Source organism: Palaemon carinicauda, chromosome 11 (assembly GCF_036898095.1).
Source record: "Palaemon carinicauda isolate YSFRI2023 chromosome 11, ASM3689809v2, whole genome shotgun sequence".
NCBI lineage: Eukaryota > Metazoa > Arthropoda > Malacostraca > Decapoda > Palaemonidae > Palaemon > Palaemon carinicauda.
The window spans coordinates 94561876-94584369 of record NC_090735.1 but is presented as its reverse complement, the minus strand read 5'-3'; the positions used below and the strand labels follow the sequence as shown (position 1 = coordinate 94584369).

At 39.6% G+C, this 22494-nt stretch overlaps 1 protein-coding gene across 1 annotated transcript in view; it reads right to left on the bottom strand.

The window, feature by feature from the left end:
* Positions 1–22494, bottom strand: part of LOC137649393 (probable Na(+)/H(+) antiporter nhx-9) — a 473554-nt gene that overhangs the window by 378815 nt on the left and 72245 nt on the right. The window lies entirely within an intron of this gene.

Genomic DNA, 22494 nt, shown 5'->3' with positions numbered 1-22494 from the left:
GACAATATCTGCTTCATTAATATCTATATCCGTTAGATATTCAACATTTTCTTCTTTCATTGCTGTTTCATTATTCTCATTCGTAATTCATGGCGTGAACTCACTCTTATATTTTTCTGCTAATATGTTGCATATTTCCTTTTTTCATTCGTTAACCGTCCTTCAATTCTTAGAGGGCCAATTTCTAATCACCCTTTATTCATCTTTTTTGCATAGGAATAAAATACTTTGTGTTTTTTTTATATTTTGAAGTGTGCTTTCTTCTAAGTCCCTATTTCCAGTTTCTTTCGATTGTATAATCTTTTGTTCTGCATTTTCTATCTTACATTTTATTTCCATCATTTTCCACACATTTTTTTCTTTTGCAAGATTTTTCTTCCACTTTCTAATTTTCTGAAAAAAAGACCCATCTGTCTCTTCGTTCTTCGTATGCATGTTTTTTGTTTATTGTTTTTTTTTTTCGGTACATATTTTTCAACAATTTTCTCCAGTATTTTGTACAGTATGTCCGTATTTACCTGTATATTATCACTTACGAATACATTTTTCCATTCTTTGTTCAGTTCTTCATTTATTTCTGACCATTTTATATTCTTACTATGAAAATTATATTTTCCATATCCTTCCGAACGTTTTGTGCTTTGATTAATTCTGCAATCACTTGCTTTGGAATGGACTATTAATTCTATGACATTGTGGTCTGAAATTCCGTGTTATACACCATTATTTCTTTAACATAATTCACCTCATTCACAAATACTAGATCTAGGACATTTTCCTTTCTTGTTGGAATGTGGTTTATTTGTTGCATATGTCCTAATAGCATACCTTGAAGCTTTTCAAATTGCCTCTTATCTTCTGCGCTACTATTACTCTCTTTTTTATATGTATATATACAACCACTTTCTTCTATCCGTTCTTTCCAATCCCCGAAAGGAAAGTTAAAATCTCCGGATAGGCGTATATTCCAGTCTTTGTGGTTTTTACATATATCATCTATTTTTTTCTATTATTATGTCAAACTCCTTAGTATTTGGGGGGCTGTAAACTACAATATTCTCTAGTTTTTCAAATTCAAGCTCTACCGCAATCAATTCACATTCAGTGTTGCTGTATTTTTTACAGACTTTTCCTTGATTTATGTCTCTTCCATATATTGTGGTTCCCCCTTGATTCCTATTTGTTCTGTCTCATTTATATGTTTGGAAACCCTTTATCTGGTCATCACTGCCAGTCTCTTGGGAATACCATGTTTCACTTATATTTAACATATCTATTTTTTCAATTTGGGTTAGTTCTTCTAAGAACTCTATTTTCCTTTTAGAGTTACTCGTGACTAAACCCTGTGCATTCATCACTAATATGGTTTGTGTTTCATCCCCATTATTTAATAATGGTAATATGGATTTTCCCATGCTTCCTTCCTGTTCCGATATGATGTTCTTTTCTTCATTTCCAGGAATTCTGCCATTAAAAAATCCAACTTTTCTATTATATTTGCTCTTTCGCCTTCATATTTATTTTTGTGTGTATACCAGCAATTATCTCGATATTATTTTTTTATATAAATAATTGTAACTATGTATGTGTAAAAAATATGGTAAGGCCAACTTATGCTTATTTTCTTTTTGTTTATGAATACTAATATCATCAGAAGAATATTCTCATTGTAATATTTGCTAAATATAACTGTCCTACTAACATATTAGTATAACTGTATTGATCAGACTATAGTATGTAGTGTATGCAGTGAGAGTTGGGAAGGGCGCCTCCCACCAGTGTTGGCCCCCGGCCTCCCACCAGCTTGATCCAGCCCTGGGAATGAGGCCATTCTTTCAAAATGGGATACGTAACTCGAGTCTAGCCTGATACTGAATTCTCTGATTTCTCCACGAAAAGTCTATTGTTACTTAAAGTCGGGTTTCTTTGCCTCCAAAGGGAATCCGGGTATTATAAAAGGGACATGGCGAATCTTGTCTATTACAAAAGCTTTCCTTGTCATTTTTTCATTATACGTAAGATGCAAAGAAGGTGATGATGCAAAAATGGTTGAATCATGGACTACTTCAGATTATCAGGAATTTATAACGAAAAAAAAATAATAAACAAGAATTGCAGAAGTTATGATACATACTATAGGGTTAAGACAAGCCGGTGTACAAGACGCAACGAGGTATAAGCATATGAAGTTAAAACATACGGGATTCCATCATTAAGGAATAAAAAATCAAATACATCACCCAAGGTCTGCAAGGAGAATGTATTTATAGGCACCAAAGTAAAAAAAGACGTTCTTCTCTTGAATAACGTTGGATAAAGTCTATGGATTTTGAACATAAGCCTTGGGGGTTAATAGCACCCTTACTCGGCAGGGGTGACCCCCGTCGTTCTTTCATAAAGTAAAATTAGAGAGATTGAAGGTCAAGAAGGAAGAAAGGAAGCTGATACGGAGGTATAGTAGAGGGCTAAAAAGTACTTGCTGTTAGAGGCCGAAGGGACAGTGCAAATACCCTTGATTAATGCGTGCAATGCACCGCGTGAGGTAATACATCCCAATACAGATTCTAAGTTTAAACTTGTATTAAAATCCTTAGGAATAAAACAAACAAAAAAATGAGACTGTGGTACAACTTATCGGCTACTATTAACTGTGGTGAGTGACCCTAGTGCGACTAATGCTGCGCCACAGAATGTTAGCAAAGGGAGAAATTAACATGAAAGTTTACAAGGAAAATATGCATACTAACCATTTTAAATGGTCGTTTTCTTGGTCTCTTGGTAATCATGTGGCCGGAGAATCTCACAAACAAAAGCCTAAAAATTCGGGGCGACTTTCTAATTGGAGAAATGCAGCAAAGCCATCAGAGAGAATTATGTGAAGGATTATACAGTTATAAATCACATATTCACCAAAGCAAGTGTCCTCAAATCTTTTTTTCTTCTTATCATTAAACCTTCGTGGTTGACAATTTTACTGTCATCATTTCATATATTAGATACTTGGTTCCATCATGATCATGTTTATGCCCCAGTAAGACAGATACCAAAAAAGACCAAAGCCGTAAGGCAGAATAAATTGACTGAATGGGGTGACACCGAACCAGTTAAGAAAAATATATATCTTTTATTGTCAGCAATGACAAGTAAGCAAAATGTTCCAGGGAAAGTGACCGAGAGAGAGAGAGAGAGAGAGAGAGAGAGAGAGAGAGAGAGAGAGAGAGAGAGAGAGAGAGAGAGAGAGAGAGAGAGAGAGAGAGAGAGAGAGAGAGAGAGAGACACAAATATTAGGTAATTTAGTCCTATTAAACACTAATATAACATATGTTTTGAAAGGATCACGTTCGCTATGACAGACACGTCCTACCTGCAAAAAAAAAAAAGAAAAAAAAAGAAGAAAAAAAAAAAAGAATAGTTCACAAACCTTCGTTAGTGTATTTATGCAGCAAACATTCATCTGATATTGTGAACGGAGTCATGTTGTTACCTCATATTGACCTTGTGCTTCCAAAGGCCTCTAAGTGAGCAGCCTCAACACTATAATATAAGCAACGGTATTTGAAAATAACTAAAGATGCTCCATAATATATGCACGGCTTTTCCAAATATAGGGGGCTCGTAATTAAGGCTAGTCTTATTTCTTTTTCTTTGTTATAGAAAAATATTATCTATATTCTTCATTCCATTTATATTCCGAGCTTTTTATACAAATAAAAAATATAGTAAAATCAACACCAAACGGAATCATACAAAATCTATCAATTGCAAACTCCATAATTGATATAGATGACACTACTGAAACTCTAAACCGAATCCTTGACATTGTTAGAGAATGGATGACATTTAAACAACTAAAATTAAATGAGAACAAAACTGAATTCATGGTGGTGGGCAAGAGAAACAGCGTGAGAAACTTAGGTGACATTCAAATGAACATAAATAATGACTCGGTGCCGATATCAAGTAAAGTTCGATATCTAGGTGTATTTCTTGACTATAACCTGTCTCTAAATGCCCAAATAGATATTGTAATAAAAACTGCTGGTTTCATCTAAGAAATATTGCGTTTATAAAAAAGTATCTGGACGAAAATTCTGTAAAGAAACTTGTGATAAACTGGGTTATTATCAGGATTGACTACTGCAACTCAATCTATTACAATTTACCAAAAGTGCAACTTAAGAAGTTACAAAATATAATAAACAGAGGAGCAAGACTGATAAAAGGTGTCCTGACACCTAGTGAAAGGATCACTCCTATGCTAATTGATTTACACTGGCTGCAGAGGATTGAATGTAAAATATGTACAATAACCTACCAAGTCAGAACCGGTCGTCCATAATACTTAAGAGAATTGCTACAAATTGCGCAGCCAACAAATCGTGTCGACACGAGAATAGTTACAGATGGCTTCAAACTGTTGGAACCTAGATTTATGTCCACTTTAGGCTCCAGAGCCTTTAAATATGCGGCCCCGAGACTATAATAAGCTCCCACGAAATATTCGAATGATTGAAGATATTAAGGCTTTCAAGAGGCAACTGAAGACTTTCTTATTTAAAAAATCTTACAACAGTGACGATTTAACAGGAAATGCACTATACGTGATCTGAAACGATATAGGTAAAACGACAGCGGAGGTCCTGTAGAGAGTGGGGTTCTCCTGCTGTATGGGACCGGAAGAGCAGCCATCAAAGTAAGTAAAGTAAGTAAACTAGGGCAGCAAATTGCAAATGAAAAATAGCAAGCAGGGAAATAAGTAATGTCACTATGCACTCAATCAAATTAATCATCAGTAAATTCAAATAAAAAGAAAATGTGAGTACATAACATAATCAACATATAAAACAGTAATGCCTATTAAAATCTCTCTCTCTCTCTCTCTCTCTCTCTCTCTCTCTCTCTCTCTCAGTTTCCCCAAGTCCATAAAAGGGGAGGACCGGGAAAAGAAGAGAATTGCAGGACATAATTAGGAAAAATCCCTAGAGGCTGTAATGAAGGTAGGATTACACTAATAGGTAGAGGGGAAGAAGAAAATGGGGGGAAAGAGGGGAGGAAGAAAGGATGGAGAGAGGGATGGGGGAAATTGTGATAAACCGAGAAAAACAATTTCAAGGGAAGAGATAGAACATGAGAAACCAGATGAATGAAAATTACTGAGATCAGAACATTAAAAACGCAAAAGAAAATAATTAAAGAGAGAGATAGAGAGAGAGAGAGAGAGAGAGAGAGAGAGAGAGAGAGAGATTTGAAAGGTGAACCATGCCGCTAAATAGAAAATGTAGCGAACGAGAGATTGGACACCGAATGAGATTGAGGGGAGAAAAATAAATCCATGAACAACGGAGCAAAAGAACTGGTTCATGGACGTCAGTATGTCTGATCAATGATTATCGAACTTCGAACGTGAAGAAGGAGAGACTAATGCAGGGTCAGTCCCTACACAATAAGGCTGCAAGGAACGGACTGACAGAAGACATAACTTATAAGAGGAACTCATAATGTCAGGCAGACAAAACAGCGGCAGACAAAGTTCATGAGGTATTTCATCAAAAACAATTTCTCCAAAATATATACAAATATGAAAAATAGACATAACCTTAGATTTAAATACAGATAATAAGTATAGGCAATCAAAATAGATTCGACGATACCACTGAGATGTAGAATTCTTATGATCATACAGAAAAAAAAAAAACAATAGTATTTCATAAGACTGGCCAGTAACACACAAAGAGGAAAAGTACAAGAGGTCACGAATAACACATTATGTTGAATTCATTAGACCAGATATACTAAAACCAATAACATGTAGAGTTTATGAAATTACACAATAAATGCTGATATATATACACTCACACACACAAACACACACAAACATACACACACACGCACACACACATATATATATATATATATAGAGAGAGAGAGAGAGAGAGAGAGAGAGAGAGAGAGAGTCCATGGAATCAGTTAAAAACCAAGTAAGAGGTCTTGTGTGTGAGATTTAACAGAAAGGCCATCAATAGGTATCGTTTGTGAGATTAGACAGACAAAATATATAGAGGTAGATATGACGAGATTAGAGAGGCAAATAAAGTTACATAGGAAAGACAAGGCACTGAAAGTTGCAACATGCAAGATAAGTTTGGCAAATTGTAAATTGATAGATTGATAAATTGATTTCAAAAATACAAATTAGACCTATAATCCAATAAGAGGTATGATTCAAACTGCGATATCAAACCGAAGCATAGATCTTGAGGTGAGACAGAACACCAAAGAGAGGATGACTTCACATTCAGGCAGAAAATCTAAAGATGAGTATATTCCATTATGCCAAACACCCAAACCTTAGAGAAGCAGAGATCATGAAATTATGCGAAACTAAACACTGAGATACTGAAATATGGAATCAATAAAGTCACATAGATAACACATTCAGATGTATTATTAACACAAATCCCACAGACAGAGCACTAATAAGTAAAATCCACAAACTAAAAGCTAGGAATGAAGTTGGTCAAATTCCAAAAATGAGAGAGACAGAAGACGGACAGAAACCTGTAAGGTACATTCTCATTAACAAACATACAAGAAACACACCAAGATCAAGCTTATGAGATTGAAAAGGCAAAACACAACAGAGTCAAGATCGTAAGATGAGACAAAAAGAAAGCACCGCTCACATAATAGGGGGAAAATCAGAAATTTTTTCTCATATCTACAATCTTGGATGCAATTCTAGTTGGACAAAACACGAATGGTACAATAAGAAAAAAGTCCAGTAGGTAGTAGGTTGGCCAGGGCACCAGCATAACATTGAGATACTACCGCTAGAGAGTTATGGAGTTCTTAGACTGGCCAGACAGTACTACATTGGATCCTTCTCTCTGGTTACGGTTCATTTTCCCCTTGCCTACACATACACCGAATAGTCTAGCCTATTCTTTACAGATTCTCCTATGTCCTCATACACCTGACAACACTAAGAATAGCAAACAATTCTTATTCACCCAAGGGGTTAACTACTGCACTGTAATTGTTTAGTGGCTATTTTCCTCTTGGTTAGGGTAGAAGAGACTCTTTAGCTATAGTAGGCAGCTCTTCTAGGAGAAGGACACTCCAAAATCAAACCATTGTTCTCTAGTCTTGGGTAGTGCCATAGCCTCTGTACCATGGTCTTCCACTCGTCTTGGGTTCGAGTTCTCTTGCTTGAGGGTACACTCGAGCACATTATTCTATCTTATTTCTCTTCCACTTGTTCAAGTTTTTATAGTTTATATAGCAAATATTTATTCTAATGTTGTTACTGTTCCTAAAATATTTCATTTTCCTTGTTTCTTTTCCTTAGTAGCCTATTTTCTTAGTTGGAGTCCCTTAGGCTTATAGCATCTTGCTTTTCCAACTAGGGTAGTAGCTTAGCAATTAATAGTAATAGTAAATAAGACACAGAGGTAAATAATAAACTACACAAGAGAAAGCACAAAATTAAAACAATACCAATATGAATTAGTGTACAGAGAAGAGGAGTGTATTGATAACTTTGAAAATGGAGAGACAATACAGAGAACAACGTGAGATCAAATTTGAGATAACAGACAAAGAACATATATAATTCAAGTCCACAAATTTGCTAAACAAAATAGAACACTGATATCAATTTCACGGGACCACATAAACAGAAACCACTAGGATATCAAGTTACCAAAACCCGTCACGATAATAGAAATTAATCTTTTCGAGAGTTCATGGCCACACAGAAAAAAAATAGTAAAATAAAAGATGCATAAGACATGGAGGGCAAGAAGGTGTCACAACATCACGAAAGCTCGATATAAGCCACGTATACGCATGAAGGACCGGGCTCTAACCACGCATAGGAAATGATACGAAAGGGAATCGACCCTGAGGATTGTTATATTACATAATGATGTCTGCCATTTTATTACCATTTGCGTGATCTTATAATTAGAGAAACCCTCCCCATACTGGATGGAGGTTCATACTTCATTGCACGCACCAATCGAGACATGTTGATTACTAGATATAGAATATATCAGCTGAGCAAATTTATGTCGCATAAGTCAAGATGAGGAGTAAGGTGACCAAAGAGCTCCTTTTCTTATGTGTCGAACTTTTGCACTAAAGAAAATAGATATTATGTAAGTTAGGAAAAATTATCTCTCTCTCTCTCTCTCTCTCTCTCTCTCTCTCTCTCTCTCTCTCAACAAAAGGGAGGAAGTACTAACAAAGAGACAATTTTCTCCCTGCATGTGTGTGTGTGTGTATGTATGGTGAATCCCAGTGAATTGCACGCAACCCCAGTGATGTAATTTACGAGATTATCCTCAGCATTACCGTGTGATTTGCGACTTTTTCTGTCATTATCGTCAAATCAAATACCACTCATCTCTCTCTCATCACGGCAAATAACCCTCAATGACGGATAAGCATTAGACGAACTAGGGTCTTTTATAAATTTAGTTTTGGAAGGGATAATAAAAGAAAGGAATCTATATTTTTTGCGCCTGGTTTCTCAAATTATTATTGCTATTGTTATTGTTATTGTTGTTGCTGTTGTTATGTAGTTTTTAAAATATTCATGCCCCCCCCTCTCTCTCTCTCTCTCTCTCTCTCTCTCTCTCTCTCTCTCTCTCTCTCTATGTGAGCCCTGAAACTGGTGTAAGTTGAGCCTTGATATTATCAATGTACTTTAACATCTTAGGAATTTAATGGTCCTTCTTCCCTCTAAGTCTTTCAAACTTGTTATTGCAGTATGCAATTCAGATGCTTTATGGAGCAACCCCGGGTTATATTAAGCCCGCACATCAAGGATTAAAGTCATTACTTTAATGTAAAACTAGAATAACATTTTATTTGTCTCAATGAAGTTATTCTTTTATAAATACATAATTTCACTATGAATCAATTTCCAAACATAAAAATTATATTGCAAATGTAGACTCTACGCGAAATACTCTCCGTGTTTTGTTATAGCCCAGCCTAAAAGCATAGATGAACAACGTTTCAATGTTTTTCAGTTGGCCATCCCCTAGCCTGGGCTGATAATTTGATTTGGCTATACTTTAATTTATTGTATTTGTGACAAATGAACTGACATTATGGATTAAAATTCCATTCAACCCCATAGTAAAATTGGTAAAAATCCACGCAGCTAAACTAGCAAAATTTAAGGGAGGTTTGATTAAAAGATGGAATGAAATAGAACAGGGCTTACGTTCTTTAAGAAAAGTCACGAGAAAAGCGTACAACAGACGCAATCTCTCAAAGTACAAATCTCGAGATTATCTCTTGACTATTATAATTGTGATTGTGTGCACTGCATGACCTCATGGAGGAGATAAGATTGCAAAAGGTTGCAAGCATAAATTTTATTACATTTTATTACGTGTCATAAAAATCAAACCTTATTCTCGATGTAAGTGAATAAATGTATTCAAAAACATAAAATGTGGACTCAGTTAGCGTAATCCATCTGAAGATCAATTTGTGGTTCAGAAAATATTATATGGAGGCGTTGATCAAAAATTAAAAAATTTCGAGTTTTGTGCAATTAAACACCATCTGTATTGTCGTCGGTCTCAAAGACTTTATGAATGCTAGGGAAAATATTGCATAATAATTACCCTTCAAAGCCAGTTTCACACATCTCATCAAGGAGGACTTTCCCAACTCACTTTATTATTATTATTATTATTATTATTATTATTATTATTATTATTATTATTATTATTATTATTATTATTATTATTATTACGGAGTGCCTTCCTTTCTCACTTATTATTAATTAGGCCAAACTAAAAGCCCTGCAAGAAAATTATCAGATGATGGTACAAACACAAGGAATACAACAGGGAGAGCAGTCTAGTGCGCAAAGGAAATAGAAAAATCCCATATAAAGTACGGTATATATGAGAAATAATAAAATATAAAAAAATGATAAGATCAGTATTAGCGTTAAAAGAGATTTGACTTGTACAAACTATAAGATGAGGCTTATGTGAACCTGTTTAACAGAAAAGCATTTACCAAATGTTTGAATTTTTGAAGTTCCACCGATTCAACCATACGATTAGGAAAATCATTGGAAAATCTGGTAACAGCTGAAATTAAACTTCTAAAATACTTTGTAGTACTAAGCTTTGCGATGGAGATGGCAAGACTGTTGGAATTAACTGCATAACTAGTACTACGTACAGTTTGGTATAGTCTAAGAAGACGTGAATGTAATGGATGGTCAGAATTAGGAAAAATCTTATGCAACATGAACAAAGAACTAACTGAACTTCGGGGCCAGATATCAATATCGTGATCAGAAATAAGAAATTTAATAGACCGTAAGGTTTTGTCATAAAGTAAGATGAGAGTCAGCTACTGAACACCAGAAAGGCTAACAATACTCGAAATGTGGTAGAATAAAAGAATTAAAATACTTCCTCAGGATAGATTGATCACCGAAAATCTTAGGACTTTCTCAAAATGTAAATTTTGTGTTATTGAAGAAGAAACAACGGATGTGTTCTTCTGAAGTATACGGGCAATCACGAATCACACCTCAAATTTTAAATGGGTTGTATGTAGTTAAAAGAAACATTATCAATGCAAAGACCTGTATATTGAAGAACCACTGACCTTGACCTAATTACTGTCTTACTTTGTGTTTTGTTAAGATTCGACTTCATTCTCCATTATTTATTATATAGACTAATTTTAGCCAGATCTCTATTAAGGGAGTCAGCAACTCCAGATCTACATTCAGAAGATGGAACTGATGCAAATGAAGGGCAGCAACATTTTCATATGCAACAAACTTGTTTTCTCGGACAAAGCAAATAACATGCGTAGGCTTTATACTATGGAAAGTATTGGACTAAGAACATTACTCTGAGGAACACCTGATATCACATTCTTATACTCAGTATGGTGCTTATCAACAACTACTGTGCACTTTATCACTTAAAAACTCAATAATGATGCAGAAACGACCCACCTACTCTCATCTGTTTTAAGTTTGAAAACAAGGACCCCACAAAAATCACAGCCAAAGGTAACACTAAAATCAAGGCCAATTATATGAATTTCTTGAACACAATTAAGTAATTAAGTAATTTCTGTACAGCATTGGAAGTTGTAAGAAGGGCATCACAAGCTCCAAAACCTTAGCTAAAGATAAACTTCAAAATAGGGAAAAGATGGTTACCTTCAGCATACCTATGTAGAAGTTTTGCCAAAAGACGTTCATAAATGTAAAAAAAAAAAAAAAAAAAAAAAAAAAAAAAAAAATGGAAGTAATGGAAATTTGGCGGTAAACAGTAGGGTTATAGTTACCAAAAACACATTTACCTAATGGATTAACATTACCAATTCTCCATCAGGTGTAAAACAACTCTTCTTGATAACTTGCTACGAAATATGACTTAAAATTTAGAGCTAAGAAATCTGCCGATTTTCGCAAAATATAAACAGAAAAAAAATATCTTAACAGGTCTACAGCTTTATAAACATGAAGGTCCCGAAAGTGTTTTAATTTCACGGAACCAAAAAGATAAACTGGTTAGTTAACCTTCAGGAAAACAGGAATAAGGAAAATCGAGGTTCCCAGTATTCTGCTTACTATCAAATACATTAGCCATAAGGGTTGCCTTTTCTTTTGGACAGTGGTTTAGGTAGAGGAGGAACTGTTAAGTCTACACCAAAGAGTGCAGATTTAAGGGTAGCCTACCACTTATGTTTCTAGATAGTACCAGAAAATGTTTTATTTATGTCTAATTGTATTACTTTTAGTTGAACCATAAACTCCCTGAGCAACAGCTTTTAGCTGAGTATAGTTACTTCAAGTCAAATTTATCTATTACTATTCCAAAAATAGTAAGCTTTCTTCTGCTTTAAATAATGACGTCCACAGTCGTTATTGAACCAACATTTATCATTCATTCGGTATCTTAACACACGAGAAAGGATACCCTTATTAATTTTGTAGACCACATTTTTATATGAGAAGAACAGGCTCAGCCTCTTTATACATTTGGGACAAATGCAAATGCAAAAGATCATGTAAACTGACATAACAGTCTGCTTGAGATTTTATATATATCTCCAAAGAATATAGCACATCAGGGACAGGCCGTTCAGTCTTAACTACTAACGAAATTATGGCATGATCAGACGTTCCAACTAGAGGTAGTTGGGACGTCTCTAATTTCGTTAATAATTAACTCCCGACTTCGGTTTTCCGAGGCTCGTACAATCTTCCGTCATTTGTTCAAATACGTAATGTTTCAAGTTAAAAGCTTTGTTTAGGTATTTTAAAGGGAACTATTTACCGATCAATTCAATACCGGCAATATTGTTCGCGGGAAAGATTTTAAGATTTTACTTATAAGACTAAGCTGAAAACCGTATTTCAATTTCGCATTAGCACATGCGTCATTCCCCCAACAGGGTGTATCGTTTCTGATTCTTTCAGTCTTACCACCTATCAGGATTCAAAATACTTCTCTCTACTAGCTAACAAGCCATTATACCGAGTGCCTTTACTAAATAAACCAGTTATTGAGTAATTTCTATTAGTTTTCTCAACACCTCAACACACTCTTTAATGACTCATCATTCCTAACACTCTTTTTATAATATTTATAATGAGATTCCAAGAGAAAACTTTACATTACCATTTCCGCATAAGTAAAATTGAAAAAAAAAAAATTAAAGGCGTAATATTGCACTAAATCTCAAATGTTCTGATAATGAAAATGTTAATTTCAAAAGAAAATAACAAAATATTTCTCTTATCGTAGACTAATCTTTCATAAATGTAAGCTCTCAGTAATAATAAAAATTAAACTTCTTTACTAAGGCACAGGATTAGATGTTCATATTTGATTAACATAATCAAATTCTCTCGTAATCTTTTTACATTCTTATCAAGTCTTTTCGAAGCAGTCGACACAAAACCGAAAATAAAATTAATCAAAGATAAGATCTAGTTGCATAATAGATTACAAATCAAGATTAGCACCTTTGTTCCCGAGAGAACGAAATTTGATAATGACGGATTTACGGTCGTTATAAACAGACTCAGTTCCTCCCAAGTCTTTCATTCTACAGTATTTTGATCAACTTCTCTTTGCTTCCCAAATTTTCAATTTATCAACATCAAGAAGTCAACCATATTTACTTTCGGGTTCCAATGATCATTACACGTCATCTTCGCCGAGAAGCAGATGAACACAAACAGAACATGAAATTACTCTGAATACATTGACAATAAATAATCAATTGATGGCTTCTCCTCATAAACTAAGAGAGAGAGGGAGACATTGATTGATTAATTCCAATCAATCTCTCTCTTTCTCTCTTAGTTTATAAAAAGTCATAAATTGATTATTTATAAGAGAGAGAGAGAGAGAGAGAGAGAGAGAGAGAGAGAGAGAGAGAGAGAGAGAGAGAGAGAGAGAGAGATTATTTTTCCAAATACTGGCTCTACCGTCATTTTCATCCCAATTTTTTTTCCTATCAATAGTAATAGATATTAATATCACAAGACGCCTATTATGATAATTTCCACACCATCTAAATTCGAAGGTTTTACAATCATACCTACCAAAGAGGAACAAGTGTACGATCAATTTAGCATAAACATATATATATATATATATATATATATATATATATATACATATAATAATAAAAATATATACATGCATATATATATATATATATATATATATATATATATATATATATATATATGCATATATATATACATATATTATATACACATATATATATATATATATATATACGGATTTTGAGCGAAGCGAAAAATCTATTTTTGGGTGAGATGGCCATGTCGTCCTGATGGAAGTTCCTATAGGGTAGCTTCCTAGGGTATATTACAACTACGGCGATATTCCCAGAGAATTTACCTTAAGGTACCAGAATTCTAACTCCTGCAGCGAGTATCCCTCGTGAAAGGGATATCGCGACATATCAGAGGACGTATTCTAGACACGCCACATGGCAATCTACATCCTGGACAGAGATTTCGTCTCGCAGGAGGCGATTGGCGAGACACGAACTCGGGAAAGAAAAAGGGGAGCCGCTCCCAAGGCCTCCCCATCCTCCGACTCGCACGCGCGCCCGGCGCCAATCCTGGCGCCATCTGCATTCCTTGTAGCGTACACGAGGTGCTACAGATACTGTATGTAGGGAGGGGTCCTACAGCCCTTTCTTAGAAAGGCAAGGGCGGGTCCATCAGGACGACATGGCCATCTCACCCAAAAATAGATTTTTCGCTTCGCTCAAAATCCGTTTTTTGGGCTCAAGCCATGTCGTCCTGATGGTAGTGTACCAGAGCATTACTGTATCTGTGGATTCTCAGAACATGCCGTATTCCCCGGAGGTAATTTTTTCCCGGTCGACTAGACCTAGAGACCTAAGATGTTACCGTTATACATATTTTCAACTAACTATAAACTATGTTAGAGCTTCCTGCCCCCCACAGGGAAGAGTCCTACTAGACTCTGGAAAAGTCTCGAAGAGTACATATACCTATGTATGAATACCAGGCAAGCTAATATAGTGGTCACGCCCTATATTAAGTAAAGCATAGTTTGTATAGAACCACTGCGTCAATATATATTGACCAGTAATCCGCACAATACTTGTATTGGACAAAGGTTTATATCCGCATAGGAAGAAACTAATAAAACCGCCCTCGTCCCTTTATGGGACGGAGTCCTCCCATTAGGAGACTTACATAAACCAATGCAACATAGCTTGCATAACAGAACAATTCTATCAGAATTATCCCAGATAAGATACATAGAATTAAATGGTCAATTATACCAATAAATTGACACAGGTGAAAGAGACGCAAGGTTCTCAAGAACAAGTTTATTGACAGACAATAAACAGACAGGTTAACAACAAATATATATATATATATATATATATATATATATATATATATATATATATATATATATATATATATATATATATATATATAGAGGATAACTTTAAGCATAAGTATGATAGTAAACAGAACTTGTTTATCTGAAAGAAAAACCATTAAACGCCACTTAATAAGATACCAAGGTATCAAGTCATAAAAGTCTGTATTACAAATCAATCACATTAGCGTTAGAAACGCTCGGCACACATGTCTGTACTTATGCTAGGTTCACCTTTGAAAGAAGGAATAGTCTATGTAGGCACTTGGTGCCCTCCTTTAGTTTGTAGTACAGTATGTATCTACACACTCACCCTGGATTTAATCGTCCCAATTAAGACCACTGTTCCTCGCAGAGTTAAACAGTAGGGTTAACTACACGACCCACTGCTACCACAGATCTCTTAAGTTCCTCTACTTGCTTCGCATAGTGGCGAAAGAACACCCTGGAAGACTTCCAGCCCGTGTATGAACGGAGATGTTCAAAATCCATACAATTAAAGAAATTTAGGGATGAGGCAACTTTCCTCGGATCGTGACCTCCGGGTGTACTGTCAGGATCCGCTCTGCGAATAAAATATGTGATTTTTGCTCTGAGTTGATTCAGAGATAAATTTGAGCCTGATGTTTCTCCCCTGAATAGTTGACCACCCTTGAAGTCTGAAGTTCTACGAAGATAGACCTTTAGGCATTCTACTGGACATAGAGATGCATCTTCTTTCAGAGGGCAGATTCTCCAGGGACCCCACCTGTTGGTGGGTAACTCATTCTTGGCGAGAAACGTAGGATCCGGAAACAGGTTCAGATCCCCCCCATCCAGGAACTGAACACGACCTGCCTCTCTCGAGAGGGCTACGATCTCACTAACCCTGGCCCCGGACGCGAGTGCAAATAGGAAAATAACTTTTTGCGTCAAATCCTTTAACGCACATTCTTCATTGCTCAACAGGGAGGCGAAATGAAGAACTTTGTCTAAAGACCATGAGATGGGCTTTGGAGGTGCTGAAGGTCTGAGCCTAGCGCAGGCTTTCGGAACTTTATTAAAGATCTCGTTACCTAGGTCTATCTGGAAGGCAAATAAAATGGGTCTCATCAAAGCAGATTTACACACTGAAATCGTGTTAGCTGCCAACCCTTGGCCATGGAGGTGGATGAAGAAAGATAAACAGAAGTCTGTTGAGATCTCCTGCGGATTCTTTGCCTTGACAAAGGCCACCCATTTTCTCCAAGATGACTCATATTGCCTTTTAGTCGATTTGCACTTATATTCTTCTAGGAAGTCTATGCTGGCTTTCGAAATCCCGAAACGCTTTCTCACCGCAAGGGCGAGAAAATCATGAGCTGCAGGGTCCGGGTTTTCTGTAATGAAGCGCAGACAGTCGACTTCTGGACTCGCTGGGTCAGAACTGGATGTGGTAGCGGCACAAACTTCATCTGTAGTTCCAACGCCAAGGGGAACCACATACTGTTCGGCCACTTGTGGGCCACTATTGCCGCTACCCCCTTGAAGGATCTCAGTTTGTTGAGGACCCTCAACAGAAGGTTGTGAGGAGGGAACAGATAAATCCTGGACCATCTGTTCCAGTCGAGGGACATCGCGTCCACTGCTTCCGCTAAGGGGTCCTCGTACGGGGACACGTACAGGGGCAACTTCTTGTTGTCTTTCGTCGCAAAGAGGTCTATCTGCAGTTCTGGGACTTGATTCAGAATGAAGGAGAATGATCCTGCGTCTAAGGACCATTCCGACTCTATCGGTGCGAACCTGGATAGAGCGTCCGCTGTCACATTGCGGACTCCTTGAAGGTGAACTGCCGACAGGTACCACTTCTTCTTTTCCGCCAATCGGAAAATGGCTAACATCACTTGGTTGAGAGGTGGTGACCTCGACCCTTGTCGATTCAAGCATCTCACAACCACCTCGCTGTCCATCACCAATCTTATGTGGATCGAGTGACGCGGGGAGACTTACTTTAAGGTAAGGAGCACTGCCATAGCTTCTAGAAAGTTTATATGAAAGGTCCTGAATAGCTTGGACCAAGTCCCCTGGACTTTTTTCCGATGAGAGTGACCTCCCCATCCCTCCTTTGAGGCGTCTGAGTGAATCGTCATCAACGGGGGAGGTGGCTGAAGAAGAACCGACTTCTTTAGATGTCTGGCTTGGGACCAAGGCCTGAGAAGAGTACGTAGCCGAGGCGGCACTGGTCTTCTCAGATCTCTTCGCGCGTTTGATGCATACCTTCTCCAAACTCCGGTTGCATCCTTTAGCTGTGCTCTTAGCACTGAGTCTGTCACTGAAGCAAACTGGAGAGAGCCTAGTACCCTCTCCTGTTCGCGTCTTGATATCCTTTCGGAATCTAGAAGTCTCTTGACAGAGCCCGCTATCTCCTTCCTTTTCTTCGTCGGGATGGAGAAACTGTGTGACAAAATGTCCCAGTGGATTCCCAGCCACTGGAACCTTTGGGATGGAGAAAGTCGAGACTTTTTTCTGTTGATCTTGAAGCCTAGGTACTCTAGGAACTGGATCACCTGACTGGAAGCTTGCAAGCATTCGGTCTCGGATGCTGCCCACACCAGCCAGTCGTCCAGGTAGGCTACTACCTGAATTCCCTTTAGGCGTAATTGTTTGAGAGCTGCGCTCGCAAGCTTCGTGAAAATCCTTGGGGCTATGTTTAGCCCGAATGGCATGGCTCTGAAGGCGTATAGTCTCCGTTGTAGCCTGAACCCTAGGTAGGGGGAGAGTCGACAGCTGACAAGTCTATAGAGACTGAGTATGCCCTCTTGGGCAGTAAGGTCCTTATGTGTTGCAGTGTTAGCATCTTGAATTTGCAATTCACTATGAACTTGTTGAGTGGCGACAAGTCCAGAATGACTCTGAGCTTTTCCGAGTCTTTCTTGGGAACACAAAACAGCCTCCCTTGGAATTTGATGGACTTCACCTTTCGGATCACCTTTTTCTCCAACAGTTCTTGAACGTACTCCTCCAGAACGGGGGTTGAGTGTTGGAAAAACCGAAGGCACGGGGGTGGAGTGCTGTACCAGCTCCAGCCCAGTCCATTCTTGAGTAGGCTTTGGGCCCAGGGATCGAAGGTCCAGCGATCCCAAAATTTCATCAGTCTCCCTCCTACCGGTATCGTTTCACTTGGACTGCCGTCCTGAGGTCTTGCCTCCCTGACCACGACCACCCCTGAATCCCCTTCCCCTTGAGGGGCGCCTAGACGAGCCTCTGGCTGCTCCTCTAGGTTTTGCACGAAAGGAAGAAGACTGTCCTTCGAACATTGGGGTGAATGTGGATGACTGACCTGGCACAGCCTGGGGTACCCACTGAAAAGTAGTCGGGGTTTGTGCCACCATCTGGGGCACTGGAGGCAATGGCAATTGCAGCTGCTGTTGCTGTCTAAAAGGCTTGGCTGACCGAGACGGTAGCCTAGTCCTCATATTCTTCCTCTTTAGTTGAGGACCCTCATCCGGGGAAGATTTTCTTTTGATAGCCAGGCCCCACTTCTGGAGAAGTTTTCTATTCTCCACGGCGGCCTTATCAACAACCTCTTTGACCACATCGGTAGGGAAAAGGTCTTTTCCCCAAATGTTGGAGGAGATTAACTTCCTTGGCTCGTGTCTCACCGAGGCCCCGGTGAACACAAACTCCCTGCAAGCTCTCCTTGCCCTGACAAAGCTATAAAGGTCCTTCGTCACTGTGGCTAGGTGAGACTTAGCCACTACCATGAACATTTCATGGACCTTGGGGTCACTTGCCATCGTCTCAAGAGTAGTCTGATGAGACATTGAGGCAGCCAGTCTTTCTTTTGTCTCGAACTCTCTTCGTAAAAGAGAGTCGGACAGCTTGGGGAGGTCCTCGCCGAATTGCCGTCCGGCAATATCAGCCTCCAACTTTCCCACTGAGAATGTCAGATGGACATCCTTCCAGTCTTTGTGGTCCATAGGCAGGGCCAGCGACAAGGGTTTACACTCCTCCAGGGAGGGGCAAGGCTTGCCGGCCTCGACTGCCTTTAGGACAGCCGCAAACCCTTTCTGTAAAAAGGGGAAGGCTCTAGCAGGAGAGGACACAAAAGAAGGGAGCTTCTTGTTCAATGCAGCTACCTTCGAGTTAGAGAAGCCCCTCTCTTTCATCGAGGATGAAAGTAGGGCTTGAGCCTTAGCGTGGTCCATAATTATGACCTCCTTCGGCTCTGTCTCCTCCCTTGAAGCTGGTTCTTTTCTCAGCCGGACATAGCAGTCCGGATATGATGCCTTGCTGGGCCAAAATTCCACCTCCTCTAGTGGAACTGAACCCAGCTTATCCGAGATGACGATCTTTCCAGTCGTCATTGGCATGTGCTCAGCATACCTCCAGGGGTTAGCATTTGAGCATACGGGAAGGTCTTTCACATTGAGCCCTTTCCGGGGCCCACGTGATTCTGCCAGGGACTGCATACGCAGTTCCATAGCAGCCGCCTTCTCCTGATTCTCCTTCTGCATTTGTTGGATCATTCCAACAATCGAAGAGAGGGCCTGTCCCAGTTCTACTGGGAGACCGGCCGATGTTGAGGGGATAGGATCCGGAATCTGAACCGGAATAGCCGACACCTCGTCGACCTCATCCTCTACGACATCCGGGGTTTGAACTTCATCCTGACCTTCTGCCAGGAGGTCTTGTTCCAAACGTTCGTCCAGGTCAGACATCCTGTCATCTAACTGGATGTCTTGCATCGCAACTGCGACTTCCACGTCCACCTGGACTTGATCTTGAGGGATCTCCTCTTGTGGCTGGGGAATCACTGCATCAGCTGATGCCTGGGGAAAAAGATATGCCCTCCTCTTCTCACTTGGAAGATAAGGGCCAGAGGTGTTCTTCTTGAAGCCCCTTACCCAAGTACGAAGCTTTTCCCTTGCTATATCCCTTGATTCCGCCGTTCTAGGGGAATCAAAAGCCTCAGTAATCAGGTTAGTGCATACAGTACATACCTGAGGGTCCCAATACTGGAGATCATCCTTGGAGACAGCCCATGCTGCATGTCTCCTACAACACTCATGTCCGCAGAGGTTCTTGCTGCGGACATTGCAGAAAACATTTCCGCACTTCGGAGGGTCCTTCTGTAAAGAGAAGAAATTTCCATGAGTATCAAGTGAACTATGTATCACTGGATATGCATAGTATAGCATAACAATTCATAAAGGAAAGACACACACTTGTGTTTCCCTCACAACCCATTGTTGCAGCCTTCCAGATAATAAAATAAAAAATGGTTTATCTCTTCTAGAGTAACCAATGCAAGGTTTCCAGAGGAAACAGGTGGAGCTCACACCTAAGCAATGATTTTAAAATCCTGGATAATAGACAGGGAAGAACTCAGCTTCCTATCTGAGGGCAGCAGCAAAGGGGTGTGCAAGAAAACACAATAGTGTTAGAAGACACAGTGCTGTACCAAAACCCTTACTATAGTTTTCCTCTTACTGTATATGCTATACAGAAGAATACTAGTACAGTATAGGGGGATGTGTGCCGGCCTGACTTTGCCGGCCGGCACACACCACAACTAGCTTTAAAGTATACTACTTAACAGCTATAGGGCGGCAGCACTCTGGTTCAAATGCCTGTGCCGGTCGGCAGCAACTGCCGGCCGGTAAAAGCCAGTGTTGGCCGGCAATGGCTGCCGGCCAGCAACTACACAAGGTAGTACCCAGCTGCCGGCCACACTCTTGGTGACCGGCAGACAAGGGCTGACATAAGCCGGCCGGCAAAGGTACAAGACCGATGCCAGCCGGCAGCAAAAGAACCAGAGGACTACACCTGCCCGGCTGCCGGCCTATGCCGGCAAAGGTACAAGACCGATGCCAGCCGGCAGCAAAAGAACCAGAGGACTACACCTGCCCGGCTGCCGGCCTCATAGGCCGGCAGCCGGGACAGGTACAGCACTTAGAAGAAAAATAGAATGGATGCCGGGATAAGAGTGTACACAACCTCCAAGCCCGGCAACCGAAAGAGTGCATATAAGGAAGGGGAGAAACTAATTCAGGCTTCCTTGACCAATGCCGTCCGGCTCTGCCGGCAGGCATGGATGAGGGACCAAGAGAGGTCCGGGCAGCACTCGAAAACATAAGACCCTTGCCGGCCAGCAGCTCTGCCGGCCGGCAAGGGGCTGAGTCAATTCCACATCCTAACCTATACTAGGTCCAGATGTAGAACGACGTACAGTACAGTAATGGCTCGGCCATTACGAAGAAAGAGGGGGAAGGGACAAGAGGGTCCTGCCAACCTTGCTTTAGTGACAGATCACCCGCAGCCAAGAAACTTATCTTAGCCTAAGGGAGATCTAAGGGGGAAGGCCAGCAATACTTGCCAGCTCCCAGAGCACCAAAGCAAGGAAGTCGTTGCTACTCCCAAGGGAAGAACTTATCCTCCTCCAAGAACAGCAACAAGGACTAGTCTGGTAGATCACAAAAGAAGGAATCATAACCACAGAAACCTTCGGTAGTGACCTAAGGGTGCTAAGCTCCCTTTGTCTGTGTTAGGTCAGCGAGGGGGACTCAGCCCCAAGCCAGACAACACAGACTCAGACTAAAAAACTCTGTTGTTCTGTCCCTCTTGAACCATAACTACAGGAACAGGAAGGTACAGTAACACCCTAGTATAGTTTTATAAAAAATAAATTCGGAAAAAACCACTTAGGGATAAGCCTAAGGCTTAAACAGAGGGAAAGGGATTGCATACCTTCTCCGAAGAAAAGAAGCAACCGGGGAGTATGATAGGGTATACTAAGGCTCCATAAGCTACTAGCCTAGGCACCAAGAGAATCGATTACCTAAATCACCGAAACTCACTCGTATACTATCTTGGAAATATTCCACACAGTCTAAAATGTATAAAATATAGCCTAAAGCTTCAATAAAATTTTAATTACACTCGGAAAAACCATAATCATGCATGAAGTACTAGGACCAAACGACTAGGCTACATGGCCTAGCGTAGGCCAGAATGGCGAATACTTCGCCAAAAAAATACTAAGCACGAAAGGAAATCCTATGTAATGCTAAATAGCTAAAATTTATTAAAGCAAAACAACCAGGAATGTCGCTCTGACTAACTAAATTATACCTAGCGAGCGACAGCGTCCAAGACGCCTCTGGTAGGCTACGGCTCTTGTATCAAAGATTAATCCTATTAATCACTCAAAATTTTACCAAGAGCCTACATTTATACATAAAAGACACTATACTCAACTTATCAGAGGCCGACGAAGACGGAGAAGCCATGAAAAGCAGAATAAATCCAAGATTTGCGAGAAAAACAGGAAAAAACACCGAGTTGTTAAGCTACGCAAAAAGGAATGCAGATGGCGCCAGGATTGGCGCCGGGCGCGCGTGCGAGTCGGAGGATGGGGAGGCCTTGGGAGCGGCTCCCCTTTTCTTTCCCGAGTTCGTGTCTCGCCAATCGCCTCCTGCGAGACGAAATCTCTGTCCAGGATGTAGATTGCCATGTGGCGTGTCTAGAATACGTCCTCTGATATGTCGCAATATCCCTTTCA